A 6,865-nucleotide genomic window follows, 5' to 3' on the forward strand; every position below is an offset into this window, starting at 1 on the left:
AATAATTGATACAGCATTTTAATTTACTTTTTCACATAAATATGTATGGTAATCATCTTTCTTTCCATTTCACTAAACAAAGATATAAATCGGTATTTAGTATTTCACAATGGTCTTTGCTGTAAGTTTTTTTCTTTAACCAGTTTAAGGAAGTATGTTTCTACTCCTAGTTTGTTAAGATTTTTGAATTATTAATTAGTAGATGTTGATTTTTATCTAATTTTTTATATCTATTGAGATCATTTTTTTTATTCTTTTATTCTTTTTCTCTTTTTATTCAGTTAAAGTAGTGAAAAATAAATAGAATTTTCTAATATTAAACCAGCCTTGTATTTCTTATATTAATTCAGCTTGGTTAAACCATATTGAAATTATTTCTTCTTCGAATAATTAGTAGAAATCATTATTGCAACCATGTGGGCCAGGATGTTTTTGTGAGATGAATTTTGACCATTCATTCATTTAATGATTATAACAAAATGTAGGTTTTCTATTTTTAAACAGGTTTTAATAGTAGGGGTGGAGCACAGCCTCTTAAATGGCTGCCAATGATACTCACCTCCTGGTATTCATGCCCTGTGTATTACCTTATCCTTTAGTGAATAAACGTTGATTTCTTTAATGAATAAGATGAAGATGAAGATGAAGGTACTGTCCTTCAGGGAGTATTGCATTTGTTCAAAAAAAAAAGGAAGCCACAGCATATGGGAATGCTATCTTTGAAGTGCTAAGCTAACTAACTGCCAATCTGGAACTCTATACCAAACAAAAATAACCTTCAAATATGAAGGTAAAATGAAGACATCTTCAGAAAAACAAAAACTACCAATCCATACTAATGGGAATACTGAAGGGCATGTGTCAGAGGAAGGAAATAATTCCAGTTTAAAGATTAGAAAGGCAGGAAAGAATTAAGGACAACAGGGAGGGTAAATACATAGGCAATCCAAATGGATATTGACTGTCTAAAATAATAACCAAAAGATGCAATTACAGAGAGAAATAAATGGAGGTTTAAATATATAGAGATATAAAATACATACTGAAAGAGAAGTATAGTTTAAAGTATATAAAGAAAATACATGAAAAAAAAATCTTATAATTCCAAAGTATGGATAGTACAATTTCTAAATTTCTTGCATTATCCAGGAATATGTAAAAGTCTTACATTATATTAGATTTTATAGGACAAGGAAAATGATATAATTTTTAAGATAACTGTGGCAGACACTGTTTATACTCTTGGTATATCATTTGGACCTTGCTATTTCTGTGTACATTGGTCTACTTCCAACTACCACTATTCACATATCTTTAATTGAGGACCCTCTGTAACTGATGAAGCCACCACAGCAGACAGAAAATAACTGATAATTAACCAAAGGCAATTGGTTCCAGAAGTGGTCATAGGAGGCAAGTTCTCAGGATGGGATTCTGGGATTGGGTCACTCCCCATCCGAATGGCAACCAAGATTATGTTGGTGGTAATAAGTAAAGCAGTGATAACTCATGGCATGCTATAGTGTCACAATGTCAAGACTTTCTTCTGTGTTGAATTGGGATAGAATACTGGTGGAATGAGATACTATACATGGTGCCTTAGCTCTGGCATTTGAGAAAAACGACACCAATGATAATTACGAGAACTGTGGGGTTTGTTACTTGTTTTTAAATACCATAAAATCAAGGATGGAGGGAAATGACAGACTGAGATCTGGATACTCAATGAACAGTGTGAAAACCAGAAGGCCTATAAGGCAGCATTTAAAATCCCCTTGTTTTTGACATGCTTTTGCATGTAATCAAGAGTATGCTGAAAATCAAGCCCAGGGCCAAAGTGAGAGAATAGAAGAATTTGTAAATGAGGCTGAATTCACATCCCTGGAAAGTTTTCTGCATGAAGGTCACAGCACTGATAAGAATCTATGGGGCCCTAAAAGTGAAGTTGGGGAAACCTATGTGGACATGCTGGAGAAATTTAAAACCCTGTGTTTACTTGAACTATCTGGGCAGGCAGAAGTGTCCAACTGTACCTTACTAGAGGTCTAAAGGTTATCAGTTTTCTTCTGCCTGAAGGCCTTAACCTGTGGCAGATCCTTCACAAAATTATGCTTTCCTTCATTAATATCTGCCCATATCTTTATTGTTTTTAGGCAAACAATCAGGGTCAAGACATAACATGGTCCAACTGCAGAAGGTCGGCTAAGAAAGGAAAGAGATCATTCACCAAAACGGTAACAAGTTTAAAAAACTAGAATAACAGAGCTGGGAAGAAATCCTGAAAGTGGTTAACTTTGAGGCGAGTTACACATTATGAGGCTGAATAAGGGAGAGTTTATTGATATTGGAGCAATCTCTTAAGATACGGAATCTAATACTTTGGCATGAACACCTGGAACTGTACCTAAGATGTTGTTGGAATGACTCTTTGAAGCTAGAAAATAACAGGCCACAATTAATGAAGTGGGGATGCTAGAACTGCTATGACAGTGTAGTGAAGAAAACATTAAAGGTTCTGAGAGGTGGGCATGCAAAAATAAATTTATTATATAAAACTAGAGAAGCCATTAGATGACTATATTCCGTAGGCAGGCATAGGCAACCCTACCTTAATTAAAGCATTAATAAATGCATTGGCGAGGAGAGAATGGACATCATTGAGAAGCTCAATGTTGGTTGTCCTCTTAGAGCCAATTTTGACAGCAGCAGAGGTTATTATGGAACGGGGCTTCCTATTGTCAATGCAGATGATAGGATTCCAGACTAGCACGCGCCAGATGGTACAACTTAATGTCAGAGACAGTGTAAGTGTAATTACTCTAACTGGCACAAGACCAGAAAAGCAACCAGAAAACCCTGTCCTGCAGTGATATATGATGATGACTAAATGATCATAGTGGCCATGAGAGTGAAATAGATGGGCAGCCACCAAGGATAATTGGTTGACTATAACCGAAATTGATCAAGCGTAGATGAACAAAAACTGATGTCAGCTACCACATTGGAAAAATCAAGATGCTTCACACTTTTTTCAGAACTGATAAGGTTGTCAGACTTAGGGCTCAACTATTAAAGGGTGGACATTATCCCCTCAAGGAAAGATCTGAAAGTATATACAGAAGTGATTCCTCCAATACCTTCCCAAAGGAACTAAGGACATTTAATAGACATATACATACATATATGAAAAGACAATGCTCAGCCTTCCTAGGGCTGTTGGGTAAAGAATCTGAACTGAAACAGGTATGAGGGTAATCAAAATTTCATCTTTTATGATTGGATTGTTTGTCTTTTTGTTGTTAAGTTATAGGAGGTTTTTATATTTTGGGAGTATTAAACCCTTATAAGATGCATGGTTCCTAAATACTTTTTCCCAGTCTGTAGGTTCTCTCTTCACTTTGTTGATAAAGTCCTTTGATGAACAAAGTTTTTTTTCTTTTAAATTTTGGCGAGGTCCCACTTATCTATTTTGTTTTTGTTGCTGGTGCTTTCAGTGTCATATCTATGAATCCCTTGTTAAAAACTAGGTCCTGAAGCATTACCCCTATGTTTTTTCCTAAGACTTTTATGGTTTTAGGTGCTACGTTTAGGTCTTTGATCCATATTGAGATAGTATTTGTATATGGTGTGAAGTATGGGTCCAGGTTCATTCTTTTGCATGTGGAAATCCAGGTGTCCTAGCACCATTTATTACAGACACAATTATTTCCCCATTGAATGAACTTAGCATCCTTGCTGAAAATCAGTTGACTGTATATGTACACATCTATTTCTGGACTCTCAATTCTATCCCAATGTTGCCTTAGTTATCTAGTGCTGCTATAACTGAAATACCCTAAGTGTATGGCTTTAACAAACAGAAGTTTATTCTCTCACAGTCTAGTAGGCTAGAAGTCCAAATTCAGGGCATCAGCTCCAGGCGAAGTCCTTCTCTCTGTGTCGGCTCTGGACGAAGGTCCTTGTAATCGATCTTTCCTGGTACTAGGAGCTTTTCAGAGCAGGGACCCCGGGTCCAAAGGATGCGTTATTCTCCTTGGCTCTTGTTTCTTGGTGGTATGAGGTCCCCATGTCTCTGCTTGCTTCTTTCTTTTATATCTCAAAAGAGATTGGCTTAAAACACAATCTAATCTTGTAGATTGAGCCCTGCCTCATTAACGTAATCTAATCTTTCCTCATTAACCACAGGCAGAGATTAGGATTTACAGCACAGAGGAAAATTACATCAGTCACAAAATGGAGGACAACCACACAATACTGGAAATCGTGGCTTAACCAAGTTACACATATTTTTGGGGGACACAATTAAATCCATGACAAATGTCTATCATTATACCAGTCCCAGACTGTTTTGATTACTGTAATTTTGTAGTACATTTTGAGATCAGGAAATGTGAGTCCTTCTACTTTGTTCTTCTTTTTCAAGCTTGCTTTGGCTATTTGGGGCCCTTTGCTTTTCCATATAAATTAAGAATTGGCTTTTCTCTTTTGGCAAAGAAGGCTATTGCAATTTTGATGGATATTGCATTGAATCTGTAGATTGCTTTAGCTAGTATTGACATCTTAACAATATTAACACAAATGAACAACAAGCTAATGAAAAGATGCTCAACATCATTAGGCAAGAGGGAAATGCTAACCAAAACCACAGTGAGATAGCACTTCACACCCACCAAGATGGCTATGATTGACAAGATAGAAAACAACAGGTGTTGGCGAAGATGCAGAGAAATTAGATTTCTGATCCATCGCTAGTGGGACTGTAAGATGGTACAGCCACCGTGGAAAACAGTGTGGTAGCTTTTCAAAAAGTTAACTTCAAATTATCATATTACCCACTAATTTCTCTCCTAGGTATACGTCCAAAAGAATTGAAAGCAGAAACACAACCAGATACTTGTACACCAGTGTTCATTACAGCACTCTTCACAGTAGCCGAAAGGTGAAAACAGCCTAAATGTCCCTCAACAGATGAATGGATAAATAAAATGTGGTACACATATTCACTGCAGTATTACTCAGCCATAAAGAAAAGTGAAGTCCAGATGCATGTTACAACATTGACGAACCTTGAAAACATTATGCTGAGTGAAATAAGTCAGTCATAAAAGGAAAAATATTATATTATCATACTTATATAAAGTATCTAGAGTAGGCAAGTATATAGAGATCAAAGGTTAGTCCCGGGGTAGGTGTGAGGGACGGGAAAAGGGAAATTCATTGCTTAGGGGACACTGAGCTTCTGTTAAGGATGATAGGAAAATTTGAAAATGTGTAATATTGATTATTATGTGATAAAAATGTCACTGAATTCTACATCTGCAGAATGTTTAAATATCAACTGTTTTGTTAAATATTTATATGTATAAAAATAGATACTAAGAGTAATTATCAAACTATCCCAATGAAAAATAGGTGATGAATAGTGTTTCCAGCTTAGAAAAGTTATATTATTTCCAACTTTAATAAAAAATTCCATCGAGCTGTTTGATTTATGCTGGTATATAGCAACCAGGTAACAAAGGCATTCTTGCCAGCATTATGGCGCAGTGAGGATAACAGTTCTGCAGACACACACTATAGGGTAATAATGACTAATTTTGTAAAGCAGTTTACACTGTGCCAGTAAATAGAAACACAAGGTTCTAACAGTGCAGTTACAAATTATATAAAATAAACTCATATCTTGATGGAGAAAGTGACAGAGAATGTACAACTCTCTTTAATCCGCCACAGTCATGAATCTGAAAATGCTTCCAGGGCAAAAACAACATCTAATCAGCTCACCCTTTCCACAGTTCTAACCTTTTCTGGAATCTTGGTCCCTCTAATTCTTATTGCTTCAGAAGCAACCTGATGTCTCTAAGCCGATGATTTTGTGTTGTATTTGGCTTTTCTAGTTGTTCTTGGAATGATTATTCGGAAGAGAAAGTCTATCAATTATCTTTAAAGAGTATAGTGTCACATTTTTAGTGTTTTTGAGTTTTTTTTGACCAGTTCTTTTTATCATCATTTAAAAAATTCAGATTGGAAGGGGCAGGGAATATTATTGTATCAATATTCCTTTTAAAAATTAATAACATTTTTTGCAAATCTACATATCGTTATTGTGAAGGCAGCATTAACTAGGCTAATCTGAAGATCAAGCAGCTCTATATTTCCTGAAAGTCAACGTTCCTATGCTCTTGAAAAAGGTAGACATATTGAAAGAGGTATAGCCTTAAGGAGAGGAAAATAGTGACATGGTCATAATAGTTTCCAAACACAAAACTAATTGCTAAAGAATATCTAAGAAGACTAAGAAGAGTTGAATGAGTTGCAGATTAGGAAGAAATAAAAAGGGTTTGCCAGTTTCAAGACAATAGAGAAATGCTCATCTGCATAATGTTGGGTACCTCAGAGTTCTTTCCTAGACTTCATTCTCAATTTTCTCTAATGCTCTTCAAGAGTATGCACAACTCTGATAGCACCAATTTCTATCCACATTCTGATGATTTATCTTTTCTTTTAATTTGAGTTCCCAATATGCAGTTCTACTATTTCTTTGAAAAAAATGCACATCTTCTGAGGATGTCATTGAAAGACTGCTTTACTTGTTTATTTCTCAGTGTATAAATAAAGGGGTTCAACAAAGGTGCAACAGATGCAGTGAGCAGAGAAACTGCCTTATTTATGGCCACTTCATCTTTTGCTGAGGGTTTGATATACATAAATATGCAGCTGCCGTAGGTGATAGAAACCGCAATCATGTGGCAAGAACAGGTGGAAAAGGCTTTTTTCCTTTGCTGGGCAGAGGGCAATCTTAGAATGGTCTTAATGATATATATGTAGGATAGAACTACACACACAAGGGTCATTATGAAGGTCA

Source organism: Trichechus manatus, unplaced genomic scaffold, assembly GCF_000243295.1.
Source record: "Trichechus manatus latirostris isolate Lorelei unplaced genomic scaffold, TriManLat1.0 scaffold00027, whole genome shotgun sequence".
Classification (NCBI taxonomy): Eukaryota; Metazoa; Chordata; class Mammalia; order Sirenia; family Trichechidae; genus Trichechus; species Trichechus manatus.